The sequence below is a fragment of the Callithrix jacchus genome, chromosome 22 (assembly GCF_049354715.1).
Source record: "Callithrix jacchus isolate 240 chromosome 22, calJac240_pri, whole genome shotgun sequence".
Classification (NCBI taxonomy): Eukaryota; Metazoa; Chordata; class Mammalia; order Primates; family Cebidae; genus Callithrix; species Callithrix jacchus.
This window is the reverse complement of record NC_133523.1, coordinates 35,465,244-35,486,759: the sequence shown is the minus strand read 5'-3', so window position 1 is coordinate 35,486,759 and position 21,516 is coordinate 35,465,244.

Below are 21,516 nucleotides of genomic sequence, written 5' to 3'. Positions count from 1 at the left end.
CATGTGCATAAGCAAAGAGATAATATGAAGCTGGAACTTATATTTAAAAGGGAAGCAGAACATAAACGTTTGGAAAATTTGTAGCGGGATCATGTGGTAGAAAAGAAAAACTCATTTTCTGGGAAGGAATTCAAGTTTGCTGCAAACATTTGCATAAGTAAAGAGGAGACCCTCCCATCACGGCAGACCCTCCCATCATAGGCCCACAGGCCTAGGAAGAAAGAATGGTTCTGTAAGGTGGGCCCAGGGCCCTGCTGCATTGCACAATCTTGGGACACTTCTCCCTGCATCCCAGCTGCTCAAACTCTAGCCATGGCTAAAATGGTGCCAAATACGTCTCAGGCTGCTACTCCACAGGGTGCAAGCCATAAGTCTTGACAACTTCCATGTGTTGTTAAACCTACGGGTGCACTGAGGGCAAGAGCTGAGACTTGGGAGCCTCTGCCTAGATTTCAGGTGATATATGAAAATGCCTGGATGTCCAGACACAAATCTGCTTCAGGGGCAGAGCCCTCATGGATAACCTCTACTACAGAAGTACATAGGGAAAATGTGGGGTTGAAGCCCAAACACAAGTCCCCACTAGGGAACTGACTAGTGGAGCTGTGACAAGAGAGCCACCATCCTCCAGACCCCAGAATTGTAGATCCACTGGCAGCTTGCATCATGTGCCTGGAAAAGCTGCAGGCACTCAATGCTAGCCTGTGAAAGCACTCGCAGGAGGTATACCTTGCAGAGCCACATGGGCAGAGATGCCTAAGGCCTTGAGAGTGCACTCTTCACATCGGTGTGGCCTGGATGTGAGACACGGATATTTTGGAGCTTTAAGATTTAATGACTACCCTGCTGGGTTTCAGATTTCAGAGGCCTGTAGCCCCTTCGTTTTGGCAGATTTTTTCCCTTGTGGAAAGGTAGTATTTACCCATTGCTTATACCTCCATTGTGTCTTGGAAGTAATTAACTTGTTTTGATTTTACAGGCTCTTAGGTTGAAGGGATTTGCTTTGTCTCAGATGAGACTTTTTGGACTTCAGGCATTTGAGTTAATGCTGAAATGAGTTAAGACTTTGGGGGACTGTTGGGAAGGCATGATTATATTTTGCAATGTGAGAAAGACATGAGACTTGGGAAGGGCCAAGGGTAAAATGAATGGTTTGGGTCTGTTTCCCTGTTTAAATGTCACATCAAATTGTAATCTTCAATGTTAGAGGAGGGGCCTGGAGGAAAATGATTGGATCATGAGGGTGATTTCCCCTTTGCTGTTCTTGTGACAGTGAGTAAATCCTCAAAGATCTGGTTGTTTAAAACTGTGTAGCACTTCCTTCTTTGCTCTTACTCCTACCATATAAGACGTGCCAGCAGCCTCTATGCCTTCTGCAATAATTGTAAGTTTCTTGAGGCCCCCCAACCATTCTTCCTATAAAGCCTGTGAAATTGTTGGATAATTAAGCCTCTTTTCTTAATAAATTATTCATTTTCAGGTATTTATAGGAGTGTGAGAATAGAATGACACACCCATTTTATGTTTTTGTATGCTGTGTTGAAGATTCATTGGCTGCATCTGGCTTTAATTCTAGCCTCTATATTCTCTCCATTGGTCCACGTGCCTACTTTTATACCAGTACCTGCTGCTTTGGTAACTATAGGTGTGTAGTCTAATTTGAGGTAGGGTAATGTGATACCTCCAGATTTGTTCTTTCTGCTTAGTTATTGCTTTGACTATTTGGGCTCCTTTTTGGTTTTGCATTAAATTTTAGGATTTTTTTTCTAGTTCTTTGAAGAATGATGATGATATTTTGATGGGAATTGCATTGAAACTTAGATTGCTTTGGGCAGTATTGTCACTTTCATAATATTTATTTTACCCATTCATGAGCATGGGGTATGTTTTCATTTGTTTGTGTTGTCTATGATTTTTGAGACAAGCTCTGGCTCTGTGGTCCTGGCTGGGATGAAGTGATGTGATCATTGCTGTCTGCAACCTCAAACTCCTGAGCTCAAGTGACTCTTCTGCCTTGGCCTGCTAAAGCCCTGGGATTACAGGCATGAGCCACCATACCCAGAACCATAGACCATTGTTCTTTAAGAGAAAAACAAGTTCTCTTGTTTTTCCTTGAGGGTAGCTTCCAGAAGTTCAGATACGACATTAACTAATTACTAGTGACTCCCCTCTACTGAAATGACTATGTGAAAGCAAGCGTGCATGGAGGAAGAAAGGAAAATAAGGACAACAAGTCTCTCATGATTTTCATCATACAAGCTCGGTTATAATCCAGCAGGCAGAATGCACAGTCAATCACCTGCTGACATGGGTGTACAAAAGGCCACCCCCTTACCTCAAAAAGCAACTCTGCAATGCAGTTCACACTCTACTCCTTCTCCCTGAAATTAGACTAAGCTAAATCTACCACGTCTGTTCCAACTAAGCAGCCACTCTCAAGCCACTGACGATCCCTCATCTGTTCTATGTCTATAATTTGCATATCCTGGACATTTTATGTAAATAAAATCATATGGCTTTTTGTTTCTGGCTTTTTTTTTCACTTAAAATATTAAACATATAATTTTTTTGAGATGGAGTCCCACTCTGTTGCCCAGGCTGGAATGCAGTGGCACAATCTCAGCTCACTGCAACCTCTGCCTCCCAGGTTCAAGCAATTCTCCTGCCTCAGCCTCCTGAGTAGCTGGGACTACAGGTGCAAGCCACCTTGCCCAGCTAATTTTTTGTATTTTTAGTAGAGACAGGTTTCACCATGTTAGCCAGGATGGTCTCAATCTCCTGACCTCACAATCCAACTGCCTCAGCCTCCTAAAGTGCTGGGATTACAGGCCTGAGCCACCGTGCCTGGCCAACATATGTTTTTAAGGTTCATTTATGTTGTAGCATGTATCAGTATTTCTTATTTTGTAGTTTAATAAGATTCCATTTTGTGAAGATATCACAAATTTGTTTATCCTTTCAGCAGTTGATGAACAATTGGGTCATTTCTACTCTTTGAATATTGTCATTTTTTTCTTTCTTTCATTCCTTCTTTTAGTAAAAAGAATTCCAATGCAGTTAAAACCAAACCAAGTACTTCCATAATCCTATGATTACCATTGTACCCTACCATTCCAGTGTCACAGCTACTGCAGTCCTTCACATTCTCTCAGCACTTCCTGCCAGTAAAGCACAGGTGATATTCTTAGTAATTGTGATACTAAGTATGTCATGGGTAATTAGTTCACTTACAAGCAATGGCTCTTTACTGTGATCTGCCCAATAAGAGATTTCGCCTCCCATTATGAGGGTCCAACGTCTATGACTTTCTCTGGAAAAAAAGTTTGTTTCCACCATTTCCCCCCAAATATGAAATGTTTTTTAGTACTCTCTGCCCAGAAGATGAAATGAAGCATTTATCCATTTGCCACCATCCCCAGTTGTTAAAAAGTTATCCTATTGGCATGAAGTCTTCCCAATTTTGGTTTCCAGATGTATGGGTGCTGAGAAGATTTCTGCAGGCGTCTTATTCCACCAGCTCAAAGAAGCCCAGTGCCGGAAAGAGGAAGGTACTGGAAAGATAGATATGAAAAAAAGACACTGTGTACACCTGAATGAAACTAGTGAGAAACTGTCTGGACCTGGTCACCTCAGTAATGGCTGGATGAAGAGGTGGGGCAGAAAGGATATCATGTGATGCAGAAAAACCTGATATACTGACTTCCTTTCAATTCCTAGTACACACCAAGCTAAGAATTTTCATTTTTGGAGCTTCATGCATGACAAATTCAAAAAAACATAAAAAAATATCATAGCAAGTCAGTGAGAATGTTCTAGATTAAAAGAGACTAAAGAAGCATAGAAACAAAGTGCATAAAACCTGATTGGATGGATTTAAAAACAGCTAAAAGGACATTCTTTTGGACAATTGGGGAAATTTAAATAGTACTGTAAGTTAGATGTTGATTCCTTTTTTTTTTCGAGATGGAGTTTTGCTGTTGTTACCCAGGCTGGAGTGCAATGGCGTGATCTCGGCTCACCACAACCTCCGTCTCCTGGGTTCAAGCAATTCTCCTGCCTCAGCCTCCTGAGTACCTGAGACTACAGGCACGCACCACCATGCCCAGCTAATTTTTTTGTATTTTTAGTAGAGACTGGGTTTCACCTTGTTGACCAGGATGGTCTCGATCTCTTGACCTCGTGATCCACCCGCCTTGGCCTCCCAAAGTGCTGGGATTATAGGCGTGAGCCACCGCGCCCAGCCAGATGTTGATTCTTAGGTGGTGACAGAGTAGAACTTCTATCAATCTTGTGGATCTGAAGATACAAAAATTGTAGGTTGGTGTTCGCCAAGTGGGAGGGAGAGTTAGGCTTTTAGATGGAGCCCTGAAAGTGATATATCCTAGAGCAGAGGTCCCCAATCTCCAATCTATATAGACCAGCAACAATCCGTGGCCTGTTAGGAATGGAGCCACACAGCAGGAGGTATCACGTAAGCATTACTGCCTGAGTGGCCTCTGTAAGGCCGGTTGCCTTGCTGGGAGTCAAACGGACACATTCATCACTCTCTGTGCCTGATAACTGCGTCATCACCCGAGCTCATTATCTAGCTTCCCCACAAAGCTTCCCTGCACCCGCCTCTGCATACCATGCCCAAGCCCACACTCAGCACTAAATTATCCATCCAACCTCCATCCCGCTGTTAAAAGCCCTGCAGAGAATTTTTTTTTTAAAAGAAGCCCCACCGTTCCCTGCCCAGCAACAGCCGTAGGCCCCCAGCAGGCCCCTGTGCGGAAGGTCCTGCCCACCTACCAATGGCAGCTACTTTATACTTTAACTCCATATACTTCCTGCTCCTCAACAGCCAATAGAAATGCCTTCTCTTTATTTCCCCAGTAGTCAATCAAGGCCCACTTACCCAAGGTCCTGCCTACCAATGGCAGTTACTTCCTACTTTAACTCCATGTACTTCCTGCTCCTCAGCAGCCAATAGAAATGCCTTCTTTTTGTTTCCCCAGTAGTCAATCAAGGCCCACTTACCCAAAGTCCCGCCTACCAATGGCAGCTACTTCCTACTTTAACTCCATGTACTTCCTGCTCCTCAACAGCCAATAGAAATGCCTTCTCTTTGTTTCCCCAGTAGTCAATCAAGGCCCACTTACCCAAAGTCCCACCTGCCTACCAATGGCAGCTAGTTTCATGTACTTCCTACTCCTCAACAGCCAGTAAAAATGCCTTCTCTTTGTTTCCCATTAACCAACCAATTGCCTGCACACCCCATAAAACCCCACACCCTGAAAAGCTGGGCATGACTTCTCTGGCCCCTCTTGGACCACTGAGGTTGCCCCGGAGCTGAATAAATTGGCTTCTCACTTTTTTTATACCTGCCTCAGTTTTCTTATTTTACCTCAGCAATCAATCTTACAGCCTCCTGTCAAGTCAGCCCCAGTATGAGATTCTCATAGGAGCAGAAACTAAAATTTTACAACCAGAATCTCACATTGTAGGTGCCACAATGTTTAGTTTTACTGCAAATGGTAGCATAACCATAACAATTGCCACTAGGGTGGTGTAGTAAAAAAAAAAATTGTTTAAAACTTTACTCGCCCAAGGTTAAACATTTCCCTTTTTGGGATTTACAGAGTTGCAAGTGCAATATCATGTATAATTAAAAATTTCCTGCAAATATGTAATAAAAAGTTTCAATATTTGGTAGCAAATTTTGAGAGGTAAGGGCAGAAATGACAAAAAATATCTGTTTAGGTAAGGTGGGACTGAGTCATATGAGTAACCTTTACTCGGTTACTTAATGTTTATGATTTTTAGCTTAAGATTTTCTATTTTTCCACATTGATATTCTGGTCATATCTCTGAGCTGCTAAGGGTTGCGCCTTCGGCTTTTAGACTTTGACTTCAGTGTGATGTATTTATGAGTTGACTTTTGTAACTTTTGCTGCCAACAGTGTTGAAAGAACAGTGTAGGGACCCTTCACAGCTTGGCTTAAGGAAGGATAGAGAGGAGAGTTTTCACTAATACTAAATTTCCTGGGTTAAATAGAGATCGTTTATTTCCTTGGACTTTTGCTCATTATGTTAACGCCTTGAGGCTTCCTTGCCTCTGACTTAGCTTCCTGATTAGCTAATTTATTTCCTTTGGCTAGCTTATTTATTTTCTTTTGATGTTCCCTACAATGCATCCCTGCTATTTCTTATGGAAGAAAATCTGAGGATAATAACCTGTTAATTTCCTGGTGATACTTTATGGGAGATTCATTAGTGGTAAAAAAAAAATGCCTTTTAAAAACAGCAGCATAAGTATGGAAAGTCAGAAAAGCATACTTGGAGTTAGTATAAGTGTTTTGAACACAGTGACCTCTGCCTCTGGACAGTTCTGTTTCCAGTGTTTTTGTCACAGCTTGGACAGGGATGAGGTTACTTAACTACCTTGCTTTTGCTTAATTTACATGCTGTTGTAAGAGCTATTAGCTCAGCCAATTGAGTGCTTGCGTCTGGGGAGAGTGACTACTGCTGATCCTGCCTTATGTACTTTCTTTACCAGCTGTTTTCTAGCTAAGAGTTCCCTTTAGAGGAAAGTGATCCTGCCACATTATGTGGGCCGTAAACAGTTGAATTATTTTCTAGGGTTAACTTGGAGGCTTTTCTGACTAGTAGAGCTGTGATGACAACACCTTGGAAGCATGTGTAAATAGGTCTTTCTTTTTTTTTTTCCTTTTCTTTTTTTGATTTTTTATTGGATTATAGGTTTTGGGGTACATGAGCAGAGCATGCAAGACAGTTGCGTAGGTACACACATGGCAGTGTGCTTTGCTTTTCTTCTCCCCTTCACCCACATTTGGCATTTCTCCCCAGGCTATCCCTCCCCACCTCCCCCTCCCATTGGCCCTCCCCTTTTCCCCCCAATAGACCCCACTGTTTAGTACTCCCCTTTCTGTGTCCATGTGTTCTCATTTTTCATCACCCACCTATGAGTGAGAATATGCGGTGTTTCATTTTCTGTTCTTGTGTCAGTTTGCTGAGGATGATGTTTTCCAGATTCATCCATGTTCCTACAAACGACACAAACTCATTTCTGATTGCTGCATAATATTCCATGGTGTATATGTGCCACATTTTTCCAATCCAGTCTATTATCAATGGGCATTTGGGTTGATTCCAGGTCTTTGCTATTGTAAACAGTGCTGCAATGAACATTCGTGTACATGTGTCCTTATAGTAGAACGATTTATAGTCTTTTGGATATATACCTAGTAATGGGATTGCTGGGTCAAATGGAATTTCTATTTCTAAGGCCTTGAGGAATCGCCACACTGTCTTCCACAATGGTTGAACTAATTTACACTCCCACCAACAGTGTAGAAGTGTTCCTTTTTCTCCACATCCTCTCCAACATCTGTTGTCTCCAGATTTTTTAATGATCGCCATTCTAACTGGCGTGAGATGGTATCTCAATGTGGTTTTGATTTGCATCTCTCTGATGACCAGTGACGATGAGCATTTTTTCATATGATTGTTGGCCTCATATATGTCTTCTTTCGTAAAGTATCTGTTCATATCCTTTGCCCACTTTTGAATGGGCTTGTTTGTTTTTTTCCTGTAGATCTGTTTGAGTTCTTTGTAAATTCTGGATATCAGCCCTTTGTCAGATGGGTAGACTGCACAAATTTTTTCCCATTCTGTTGGTTGCTGATCCACTCTAGTGACTGTTTCTTTTGCCATGCAGAAGCTGTGGAGTTTCATTAGGTCCCATTTGTCTATTTTGGCTTTTGTTGCCAATGCTTTTGGTGTTTTGTTCATGAAGTCCTTGCCTACTCCTATGTCCTGGATGGTTTTGCCTAGATTTCCTTCTAGGGTTTTTATGGTGCCAGGTCTTATGTTTAAGTCTTTAATTCATCTGGAGTTAATTTTAGTGTAAGGTGTCAGGAAGAGGTCCAGTTTCTGCTTTCTGCACATGGCTAGCCAGTTTTCCCAACACCATTTGTTAAACATGGAATCCTTGCCCCATTGCTTGTTTTTGTCGGGTTTATCAAAGATTGTATAGTTGGATGAATGTTGTGTTGCCTCCGGTGCCTCTGTTTTGTTCCATTGGTCTATATCTCTGTTTTGGTACCAGTACCATGCTGTTTTGATTACTGTAGCCTTGTAGTATAGTTTGAAATCCGGTAGTGTGATGCCCCCCGCTGTGTTCTTTTTGCTTAGAATTGACTTGGCTATGCGGGCTCTCTTTTGGCTCCATATGAAGTTCATGGTGGTTTTCTCCAGTTCTGTGAAGAAAGTCAATGGTAGCTTGATGGGGATAGCATTGATTCTGTAAATTACTTTGGGCAGTATAGCCATTTTCACGATGTTAATTCTTCCTAACCATGAACATGGAATGTTTCTCCATCTGTTTGTGTCCTCTCTGATTTCGTTGAGCAGTGGTTTGTAGTTCTCCTTGAAGAGGTCCCTTACGTTCCTTGTGAGTTGTATTCCAAGGTATTTTATTCTTTTTGTAGCAATTGCGAATGGCAGTTCGCTCTTGATTTGGCTTTCTTTAAGTCTGTTATTGGTGTAGACGAATGCTTGTGATTTTTGCACATTGATTTTATATCGTGAGACTTTGCTGAAGTTGCTTATCAGTTTCAGGAGTTTTTGGGCTGAGGCGATGGGTCTTCTATGTATACCATCATGTCGTCTGCAAATAGAGACAATTTGGCTTCCACCTTTCCTATCTGAATACCCTTTATTTCTTTTTCTTGCCTGATGGCTCTGGCTAGAACTTCCAGTACTATATTGAATAGGAGTGGTGAGAGAGGGCATCCTTGTCTAGTGCCAGATTTTAAAGGGAATGCTTCCAGTTTTTGCCCATTCAGTATGATATTGGCTGTTGGTTTGTCATAAATAGCTTTTATTACTTTGAGATACGTTCCATCGATACCGAGTTTATTGAGGGTTTTTAGCATAAAGGGCTGTTGAATTTTGTCAAATGCCTTCTCTGCGTCAATTGAGATAATCATGTGGTTTTGGTTTTTGGTTCTGTTTATGTGGTGAATTACGTTGATAGACTTGCGTATGTTGAACCAGCCTTGCATCCCCAGGATGAATCCTACTTGATCATGATGAATAAGTTTTTTGATTTGCTGTTGCAATCGGCTTGCCAATATTTTATTGAATATTTTTGCATCTATGTTCATCATGGGTATTGGCTTGAAGTTTTCTTTTCTTGTTGGGTCTCTGCCGGGTTTTGGTATCAGGATGATGTTGATCTCATAAAATGACTTGGGAAGGATTCCCTCTTTTTGGATTGTTTGAAATAGTTTTAGAAGGAATGGTACCAGCTCCTCCTTGTGTGTCTGGTAGAATTAGGCTGTGAACCCGTCTGGACCTGGGCTTTTTTTGTGTGGTAGGCTGTTAATTGCTGCCTCAACTTCAGACCTTGTTATTGGTCTATTCATAGTTTCAGCTTCCTCCTGGTTTAGGCTTGGGAGGACACAGGAGTCCAGGAATTTATCCATTTATTCCAGGTTTACTAGTTTATGCGCATAGAGTTGTTTGTAATATTCTCTGATGATGGTTTGAATTTCTGTGGAATCGGTGGTGATTTCTCCTTTATCATTTTTTCTTGCATCTATTTGGTTGTTCTCTCTTTTATTTTTAATCAATCTGGCTAGTGGTCTGTCTATTTTGTTGATCTTTTCAAAAAACCAGCTCTTGGATTTATTGATTTTTTGAAGGGTTTTTCGTGTCTCAATCTCCTTCAGCTCAGCTCTGATCTTAGTTATTTCTTGTCTTCTGCTGGGTTTTGAGTTTTTTTGATCTTGCTCCTCTAGCTCTTTCAATTTTGACGATAGGGTGTCAATTTTGGATCTCTCCATTCTCCTCATATGGGCACTTATTGCTATATACTTTCCTCTAGAGACTGCTTTAAATGTGTCCCAGAGGTTCTGGCACGTTGTGTCTTCGTTCTCATTGGTTTCGAGGAACTTCTTTATTTCTGCCTTCATTTCGTTGTTTACCCAGTCAACATTCAAGAGCCAGTTGTTCAGTTTCCATGAAGCTGTGCGGTTCTGGGTCGGTTTCTGAATTCTGAGTTCTAACTTGATTGCACTATGGTCTGAGAGGCTGTTTGTTATGATTTCAGTTGTTTTGCATTTGTTGAGCAGTGCTTTACTTCCAATTATGTGGTCAGTTTTAGAGTAGGTGTGATGTGGTGCTGAGAAGAATGTGTATTCTGTGGATTTGGGGTGGAGAGTTCTGTAAATGTCTATCAGGTTTGCTTGCTCCAGGACTGAGTTCAAGCCCTGTATATCCTTTTTTATTTTCTGTCTGGTTGATCTGTCTAGTATTGACAGTGGAGTGTTAAAGTCTCCCACTATTATTGTGTGGGAGTCTAAGTCCTTTTGTAAGTCATTAAGAACTTGCCTTATGTATCTGGGTGCTCCTGCATTGGGTCCATATATGTTTAGGATCGTTAGCTCTTCTTGTATTGATCGTTTTACCATTATGTAATGGCCTTCTTTGTCTCTTTTGATCTTTGTTGCTTTAAAGTCTATTTTATCAGAGATGAGAATTGCAACTCCTGCGTTTTTTTGCTTTCCATTAGCTTGGTAAATCTCCCTCCATCCCTTTATTTTGAGCCTTTGTGTATCCTTGCATGTGAGATGGGTTTCCTGGATACAGCACACTGATGGGTTTTGGATTTTTATCCAATTTGCCAGTCTGTGTCTTTTGATTGGTGCATTTAGTCCATTTACATTTAGGGTTAAGATTGTTATGTGTGAATTTGATACTGCCATTTTGATGCTAAGTGGCTGTTTTGACTGTTAGTTGTTGTAGATTCTTCATTATGTTGATGCTCTTTAGTATTCAGTGTGATTTTGGAATGGCTGGTACTGGTTGATCCTTTCTATGTGTAGTGCCTCTTTTAGGAGCTCTTGTAAAGCAGGCCTGGTGGTGACAAAATCTCTGAGTACTTGCTTGTTCGCAAAGGATTTTATTTTTCCTTCACTTCTGAAGCTCAGTTTGGCTGGATATGAAATTCTGGGTTGAAAGTTCTTTTCTTTAAGAATGTTGAATATTGGCCCCCACTCTCTTCTGGCTTTTAGTGTTTCTGCCGAGAGATCTGCTGTGAGTCTGATGGGCTTCCCTTTGTGGGTGACCCGACCTTTCTCTCTGGCTGCCCTTAGTATTCTCTCCTTTATTTCAACCCTGTTGAATCTGACGATTATGTGCCTTGGGGTTGCTCTTCTTGCGGAATATCTTTGTGGTGTTCTCTGTATTTCCTGCATTTGAGTGTTGGCCTGTCTTGCTAGGTGGGGGAAATTTTCCTGGATGATGTCCTGAAGAGTATTTTCCAGCTTGGATTCATTCTCTTCGTCACCTTTTGGTACACCTATCAAACGTAGGTTAGGTCTTTTTACATAGTCTCACATTTCTTGGATACTTTGTTCATTCCTTTTTGCGCTTTTTTCTCTGATCTTGGTTTCTCGTTTTATTTCATTGAGTTGGTCTTCGAATTCAGATATTCTTTCTTCTGCTTGGTCAATTCGGCTATTGAAACTTGTGCATGCTTCGCTAAGTTCTCGTATTGTGTTTTTCAGCTCCTTTAATTCATTCATATTCCTCTCTAAGTTATCCATTCTTGTTATCATTTCCTCGAATCTTTTTTCAAATCTTTTTTCAAGGTTCTTAGTTTCTTTGCATTGATTTAATACATGATCTTTTAGCTCACAAAAGTTTCTCATTATCCATCTTCTGAAGTCTAATTCCGTCATTTCGTCACAGTCATTCTCCGTCCAGCTTTGTTCCCTTGCCGGTGAGGAGTTTTGGTTCTTTCTCGGAGGTGAGGTGTTCTGGTTTCGGGTGTTTTCCTCCTTTTTGCTCTGGTTTCTTCCCATCTTTTCGGATTTGTCCGCTGGTCGTTTGCGTGGTTGCTGACTTTTCGATTGGGTCTCTGAGTGGACACCCGGAATGTTGATGATGAAGTATTTCTGTTGCTTGGTTTTCCTTCTACCAGTCTAGCCCCTTTGCTGTACGACTGCTGAGGTCCGCTCCAGACCCTGCTTGTCTGGGGTGCACCTCTAGCAGCTGTGGCACTGCGAGGGATGTTACCAGTTTCTTTTTCTGCTATCTTTGTCCCAGGATGATGCCTGCCTAATGTCAGTCTTTTGGATATAGAGGGTTCAGGGAGCTGCTTGAGGAGACAGTTTGTACTTTATACAGGCTTAATTGCTGAGCTGTGTGCTCTGTTGTTCATTCAGGGCTGTTAGGCTGCTATGTTTGATTCTGCTGCAACAGAGCTCATTAAAACCCCCCCCCCTTTTTTTTTTCTCAAATGCTCTGTGTTGAGGGGTTCGGGCTTTATTTTTGGATGTTCGATGAGGTGTCCTGCCCAGCTAGAAGGCAGACTAGCCACTGTTTGGCTGCCGAGGCTCCGCCCTGCTGTTGTGTGATTCGCCCTGTTCCTGCAGGCTCTGCTGTGGTCTCCGCCATGCCCTGCGGTGGGGTCTCTTCATTGTAGTGTGTTGCCTCAGCAACGGCAGGCTGCGTCAGCAGTGGGCGTGTATCTCAGTAGGGACGGGTTGCCTCGGCAACGGCTGGCTGCGTCAGCAATGGGCGTGTATCTCAGTTGGGGTGGGTTGCCTCGGCAATGGCTGGCTGCGTCAGCAGTGGGCGTTTATCTCAGTTGGGGCGGGTTGCCTCGGTAGTGGTGGACGCCCCTCCCCCACAGAGCGTCTCAGACCGTCTGCTCGGGATAGTTTGAAATCGCAGTTTTCTTCGTCCCACTGGGTATCCTAAACGATCTGTCCCTGCAATCCCCTGGGCTGGGCTACTGTCCAAGTCTTGTTCAGTCTCAAGTCCAGCCCTCTAAAGTCTCAGGTTGCCAGTTCAACAGGGCACCCGGACACGCGTGCCCTGTGGGGATTGCTGGGTAGGGCCGGCCGCCACCGCCCCGGCTGCCGGCTTCGCCAGGCAGACCTACTGCCTGGCGTCCCGTGTCTTTTTATACTTGGGAGTTTCCCCGTTCTGTGGGCAACAAAGATCAGTCTGTAAATGCAGCTTTGACTCACCGTTGCGGATTCAATGCGAGCTCCAATCCTGGGTTGTTCTCACCGTAAATAGGTCTTTCTAACTACAAGTAAGGTTGAGAAAAATATAGGATTAGAATCTTCACTGAAATGTCCCTTTCTAAACTTCTCCTTCAGGATGAGCTGTTCCTCCACTGAATTAGGGAATAAGGAAATGTGCTCTATTAGTGCCTCTCTTAGTCTTTCGATAAAGGCTATAGAATTCTTACATGGCTTTTGGTTCATTACAGACAGTTTAACTGCGAAGTTTGGCCCTGGTTTTCCATAGGACTTTTAAAATGTGTTTAAAAGTTGGTTTCTTTTCCATTCATTTCCAGAGCAACTGTGGTTTTAGTTAGGGCTGTTTACTGGAACTGCTTCCCTCTCTATCGGGAATGGTGTTTTTGGTTATTTCTTTTACTTTCCCTTTCTGCCTTTTTCCCTTTTGGTGTATTATAAGAGATAATCTCATCTCAAAATTGTCTGCTGCTTGCAGAACTACCTGCTTTTTAGCTGCGGGTTTGGTTTACATGCAGCATTACATCCCACCATGTGAGGTTAAACACCTCATTAAATATTGGAAAGCTTCTTTATACCTATTAGGGTTTTTAGAAAATTGGCCTAAGATTCCCTCTATTTGCCTAAGGTATTGTAATGAGAAGGGAATGTGAGGGGAGCCCAAATAAGGGGGATCCTCAGATGGTTCCCCTGAACGTTTCTTTTTTTAATTATGCAGAACTGTTTTTCCTGGGCTTTCCTGATATGATTGCTAAAAGAGCTGGATTGATCTTACACCACTTACAAAGGTTTAGTAAAAATGCCACACCCCTACGCAAAAGAAAATGAGTTACTTTTCTCCATAAAATTTTCAGTTTAAGGAAGTTTCAGTGTTTCAGAGTGCACTGCAGAGGGGTACAAGCAGAGGATAATTTATTACAGATTTAGATAATGTAGTGAAAATAAAAGCATCCTCTTAGCCTCCTTCCTTTTCTTATGACCCAGAGTGGAGGAGAAGACAAGGAGCATCCTCTGAATACTTTCCCTCCCTGGTTTCCAGATCTCAGCACCACATTAAATGTGCCCCCCATGGTTGTAGGCATGGTTCTCCAAGCCATGGGACTGGATGAACTAAGTGATGGGGCTAATCATGCTCATCTATGCAATTTTGTTTTATTTATTTATTTTTTTACTTTAGGTGCACACTATATCTGGCATTTCTCCCCATGTTATCCCTCCCCACCCTCTCCACCCCCTGCTGTATCTCCCCTACCTCCCCAACTGCCCCCAGTGTGTGATGCTCCTCTCCCTAAGTAGTTTTAGCTTATCCACGTGGTGTGATTTACTTTGGTTTTCTAAACACGTGTGATTTGCCTGGCTCCCAGAAAAAAGGATCTCTGGAGAGACCGTGTCACCTTTGCACAATACCTCTTTAATGAAGACAATGTGCTAGATTGCCTGCTACTACAATGCATGCTAATGCACTTACCCTTAAAAAAACACATATGGTTAACTTCCAAACTTAAAATACCCTTACTAATTCAGTACTGTCTTAATTAAAGACAGAAGAGGTGCCTTAAAAGAAGGTAGAAACCACATGGCTGGTTTCCTACGGACAAAACAATATCAGAACTAAAATCTGGTTGTGGAAGACATCTTACTCCTAACTGTTGAAAGCAAAGCTTTCCCCTCCCAGAAGTGGCAGTAGAAAAGCACAAAATGAAAAAGTTGTGAACCTGTAATCCACCACAGAGAACCAACAATGTGTCTTATGAACAGGATTTTTATTTCCGCTAGGTGGTGGCGTTGGCTTAGAAATACCATGTGCTTACCAGAAAACCCATAGAGACAAGTTTATTGAGTTACTGCCTGTCTTAATTGTGACCTTATCTAAGAGACCTGTTTCTCTGAACTGTAAAGATTCCTGCACATTAGACACACACAGAGAGTGTAAGTGACCACGGAAAGAGAGAGAAAAAACATTTGGCAACAGGATAGCTGGAAGAAACCCTTGAAATTAAAGGGCAAATCTAAAGTTGAAATTCACTCCATACCCACCAGTTTGATGAAGAAATTTCCCATTCCTGGCCAAAACACCAAAATGATAGGGCTTCAATGACTGAAGGAACACCAGTGTCCTTGGTCTCATGCTAATAGGATTAATGCCACTAACACACATGGAGTAATTTTAAGGAACAAAATATTTAACAGGCAAGAAAGAAGAAAGGAAGAAGAAAACAGCTCCCTTGTATAGAGGAGTGGGGAATTCAAACAAAGAAAACCCCATGTGCAGGAAAAGTGGCTGCTTATACTTGGATTCTGGAGGAGTCAGTGTCTGGTTTCCATAGAATTCAGCAGACTGGTTTGACCAGGTGTATTATTTATGCAGCCCATGAAAAACCTGACCTTAACACATGGTGTTATCTGGAGGTGGCCACGATGCTTGGTACACCTGGTGACAAAAAACAAGACAACAGGAATAGCCATATTAAGTAAGCCCCATTTCTAATGGTCAGCAACTGCATATCAGTTTGTTGGCCGGGCCCTGCAAGTTGCCTTTTCTGTTAGAAAACAAATGGTTTGGGATTTGCTTCTTATGACAGAAGAATTTTCACCAAGAAATTTTACGCTTACTATCTGCCTAAATACTATTTCTTAATAACTCCTATTTCAGAAGGATAAGAAATAGTGTCCATGCAGGTCATAAGAATAAAAAACCAGAGCCAATTCCATGATATGTGATACCTAAGAACGGCTTTGGAAGTGCCTATTTTACTGTGGCCAATGTTTGACCTCCTTTAAAAACTGCAGTATCATTACAGTGTGGTGCTGACTTAAGGAGAGATAATAGAGAGTCTAGAAACAGGGTCACCTGAGAGTCTGCAATAAGCTAAGACCATCGCATTGGAAAACGACAGTCTTTTCAACACATGATGCTAGGGAAACTGGACCTCCACATACTGGTGCCTTACCTTCTAACATATACAAAAGTGAACTCAAAATGTATCAAAGAATAAACCTAAGTCCTTCAATGATAAAAGTCTTAGGAGAGACACAGACAGATATCGTCATGACACGAGGTTTGGCAATGATTTCTGGAACATGGGCTGTAAATACAGATGAAATGCACTTTATCTGTTTTTATTATTGATATTTGGGCTCTTGGCTTTATACTCATAGTTATTAAAACATTAAAAAACTCTCAAGAAGTCCATGATGCTGACATAAATAATACCATAAGTTATTTCTGGATGCTAATGAATGCTGTCTAATGAGTATGTCAGAAAGATGTGATAAGAAAGACATTCATTTATTAAGAAAGCAGTTATCAAGACACTCAGCACAGATTCACAACTGCCTAACTTCAGGGAATTGGTAGGCAATAAGAATAGCTGCCTTAATGATTGTTCTATGAAAGCAGAACCATAAATCTTTTGAGTAGGTTTGATGGGAAGAGGAGGGGAAAACAGACCAAGTGCACTTTGTCAAAATTCATCACATCTGTTCACCAAAGACCACTGTAAAAAGAGTAAACAGTCAATTGACAGAATGGAAGATAAGGTGCAAATCACGTATCTGAAAGGTGATTATCTAGAAGAGGGGTCCCCAGGCCACAGATAAATACCACTCCTGGCCTCTTAGAAAACGGGCTACATCCAGAAGGAGATGAGCAGTGGGCAGCCAAGCAAAGCATCATCTGTATTTACACCTATATCCCATCCCTCACATTTCTGCCTGAGCTCTCCCTCCCGCCAAATCAGTGGTGGCATTAGATTCTCAAAGGAGCGTGAACCCTATTGCAAACTGGTTGTGTGAGGGATCCAGGTTGTTTGCACCTTATGAGAGTCTATCTAGTGCCTGATGATCTGAGGTGGAACAGTTTCATCCAGAAACCACTACCCCAACCCCCACCACATACACATCCCTGGTTCATAAAAAAACTGTCATCCACAAGACCATGCTCTGGTGCCAGAAAGGTTGGGGACCACTGATCAAGAACATATAGAGACCTTCAACAACCCAATAGCAATGACAAAAATATCCCACCCAGTTTAACAATGGCCAAAGAACGTCAAAAGATATGTCTCCAAAATAGATATAAAAATGGCCAATGAGCACATGAAATGACACTCAACATCACAAGTTCTTAGAAAATGCAAAGTCAGAGCCACAGTGAGATACCACTTCATGCTTATTAGGGTGGCTATGATGTTTAAATGCAAAATGACAAGTGTTGGGAACAAGTGGAGAAACTGGAGGCCTTGGACACTTCTGCTGGGCATGGAAAATGGCATAGCCACTGTGGAAAATATCATGGCAATTCCTCAAAAAGTTTACCATATGATTCAGAAATACCACTTCTGGGTGAACACCCTAAAGTGCTGAAGGAAGAGCATGGTACAGATGTTTGTACAGTGATGTCCATAGCATTGCTCATTATTCATTACAAGCAAAAGATGGAAAGAACACAAAAGTACATCTAAGGAGGTACCTCCAATGGAAGAGTATTAGCTTTAAAAGTGGATGCCTCTCTGATACTTGCTATCACATGAATGAGTCCTTAAAGTACACTGAATGAAATAAGCTTGACTCCCCAGGAGGTTACAGGTACAGGCTGGAGAGAGAAGGTAATGGGGCAGGGATAGGGGCTATAAACATTTGGACCCTTCTTCCAGCAGCTTTCTTCTGCCTTCAGGGCCTGCTTAAGCCTCATGTCACTTAGATCATCTCTAGTTGGTAATGGACAGCTGCTGTACTTGCCAAGCCTTTTGGCTGGGTGCATAAAACACAACCTGGCTCTTGTCCCACAGCCAGGTCTCATAGTAAATTAGACGCCATGGTTAAGCATTCACTCTACTAAGGCCCAGTAGACAGAGAAAGGCTTTTTCTCAAAAGCAGAGTAGTTATCCCTGAGGATGGCATGGCCTTGCTCTAAAACCTCCAGGGTCTGTGCTGTCATTCATGTATAGTCCTTCAAACTTCCTGCCAAAGTTTCTAAGAGCATCTCTATTTGCCACTGACACTTCAAACACCATTGCACCTGCTGAGCTCCAGGCCAAAGAAATGTGCATGGAAGTGTAGTTCTGGTGCAGAGACTTCCCTTGTCCTGAGACCCATACAGAAGTAACAACTTTGTAGAATACTGTGTACGTAGGCCAACAGAATGTACCCATGTGAGGCAAGTGTTGTATCCAAAGTCCAAAGAGGCTTACTAGGCATGTGCCCCTTTGTTGCTGATAGAAGGGGCCTCATGCAACAACTCTACTTGCGTCTGAGAAGGAGCATCTTTGCATGCTGCAGTCACTGGCTGCCGAAAAGGTTCACTGAATGGGAAACCACCTGAACTTTTCTAGGATTTATTTCCTACAGTCTGACACACACAAATATCTTACCAGTATGACAACTGTCATGACCACCTCCTGACCACCAGGTCTCATCAGCATAATATCATCAATGTAAAAGACCAGCCTGAGGTCTTCTGAAAGAAAGAAGTGAACAAAGTGTCTGTGGACTAATTTGGACACAGGGGAGTTGATATCATCTGAGGTGGGACAGTAATGGCAGCAGATTGTGTCATGTGGAAGCTAATTGCTTCTGGCTGCCTTTACTTACAGGTAACAAGAATTAACCCACATATTCACCAGATGGATAGATGTACACCATGCACCATGGGATGTGGTAATTTGCTCAAGCAATGAAATCACATCTGGTGTTTGCACAAATCTGGTACAGAGGCACTTGCAGTGCCCATCTGCTGAAGCTGATGAGAACCCACTGTCATTCTCTAAGAGCCAGTTTTCTACACAGGCCAAATACGCGAGTGAATGGGCATGTGGGGAAATCACCAGTCCTGATTCTTTCCAGTCCTTCACGGTTGCACTAATCTCGCCAGCTTCTCCAGGAATATGGTATTGCCTTTGCCTTTCTGTTCTTGTAGGTGGAGGTGGCTCTAATGGATTCCGTTGGCCTTTGCTACCCTCGTAGACCTCCCTGCACATGTCAGAGAACCACAGTGAAATTCTGCCATTTGCTGCATGTGTCTATTTCACTCATGCCATTTGCTCCACAACTTCTGCCATTTGCTGAGTGTGTCTAGTCCACTATTCCAGTAGACAGACAAAGGCTTTTTCTCAAAAGTGGAGCGGATCTACAAGGATGGCATGGCTTTGCTCCAGAATCTTCAGAGTCTGTGCTATAATTCATGTAGAGGAGTCTGCTGAAATTTCTGAGTATCTCCACCTGCCACTGACATTGAACAAATACCACTGCTGCTGAATAAATACCATCCCTAACGGCCACTGATTCTGAGAAATAAGCAACATGAAACTCAGCAAATACCTACAGATAGATAGGGGGCCACTGGGCAGCTGCCAAAGAACTTAATCTTATGATTCTGGCTAAACTTTAAACCAAACTGAAAATCTGATTCTGTTTTCTTTTTACAACTGGTTATCAAAACATGAGTCAATTCTCAAGAAATCCACTGTGCAGACATAAATGATTTTATGATCTACTTCTGGCTTCTTATGAATTCCACTGCATCAGTTTTTCATAAAGCAGTTATAGAAAAAGACATTTATTACAGAAAATGCAAGACGCTCAGAGTAGAAAAACAATTTTCTACCCTTGTTGAATTGTTAGGAAATAAAAATTGCTTGATTCATAGTGACCAAGACCAGCTCAGCTGCAGAGAGACCCCCACCTAGGTGGTGCTGAAGGAATTGAGAAGTAGACTCCCTGACAGAACAGCAACGTGGGTCTATCCAGGGGGCCAACAGCCTTCTGAGTTGAGATCCTCAGGCAGCTGACAGCATTCCAGGCTGAAGGCCTCAAGCAGACTCTGAGCCACACATTTATTATCTCTGAACAGGTGATGATTATTAACAATCAGATGTTCGGTATTTTCTCATAACACAAAAATATACCAAGTAAACAGCTGGTACTTTCTTACCACTGATCACAGACAATTTGCAAAGTATTCTCCATGAGGGAGCCATGGCTCAGATGTCCCATATTTAAATAATTGTTTTAACTGGTGTGTGATATTTATCTGTTGTCCTGCCACTTTAGAATGCCCCAAGGAGTTTTCTATTTGGGGGTGGGGGTGACTAGGTTTTCTTCGATATCATTCTTTCTAGAAAACAATATATTCTACTGTACACTCAGCATTTATCAGCAATCATACACTCAGCATTTCTCAACATGTAATTGTTCTATGAGAGTAAGACCATAAGATTTTCCCAAAGGTATGAGAAAGCTGCCATAGAAAGATGAGGGTGAAGGACAGTGTGGAGATTTCTGGACTGGGAGAGGGGACTTGGGGCTTGAATAACTAAGTCACAGGGTAGGAGGAGCTATGTCAGAGCTGAGCAGGGGTGAGTAGCAGCCACACTATCTACAATAAAAACACAGGGCAGGCACTCATGGGGATCCCCTACCCCCTACAAGGACCCCAAAGCTCAAAAGTCCCTTCAATCAACCAGGAAAACCAAGAATGATACTCCTATGCTCTCCCTCTGAGTTAAGGAATAAAGGATATAAAACTTCATGTCTGGAATTGTTGAGGGATAGACTTAGAAAAAAAGAATTTATTTATTTATTTATTTATATTATTTTTTAAATTGAATTTTAGGTTTTGGGATACATGTGCAGAACATGCAAGATAGTTGCATAGGTGCACACATGGCAGTGTGTTTTGCTGCCATCTTCCCCTTCACCCACATCTGGCATTTCTCCCCATGTTATCTCTCCCCAGCTCCCCCCCAGGTGTCCCTCCCCTATTCCCCCCAATAGACCCCAGTGTGTAGTACTCCCTTCCCTGTGTCCATGTGTCTCATTGTTCATCACCCGCCTATGAGTGAGAATATGTGGTATTTCATTTTCTGTTCTTGTGTCAGTTTGCTGAGAATGATGTTCTCCAGATTCATCCATATCCCTACAAATGACATGAACTCATCCTTTTTGATTGCTGCATAATATTCCATGATGTATATGTGCTACATTTTCCCAGTCCAGTCTATCATCGATGGGCATTTGGGTTGGTTCCAGGTCTTTGCTATTGTAAACAGTGCTGAAATGAACATTCATGTGCATGTGTTTTTATAGTAGAACAATTTATAGTCCTTTGGATATATACCCAGTAATGGGATTGTTGGGTCAAATGGAATTTTTATTTCTAAGGCCTTGAGGAATCGCCACACTGTCTTCCACAATGGTTGAACTAATTTACACTCCCACCAGCTGTGTAAAACTGTTCCTATTTCTCCACATCCTCTCCAGCATCTGTTGTCTCCAGATTTCTTTTTAAAATTTTTTATTGGATTATAGGTTTTGGGGTACATGAGCAGAGCATGCAAGACAGTTGCGTAGGTACACACATGGCAGTGTGCTTTGATTTTCTTCTCCCCTTCACCCACATTTGGCATTTCTCCCCAGGCTATCCCTCCCCACCTCCCCCTCCCACTGACCCTCCCCT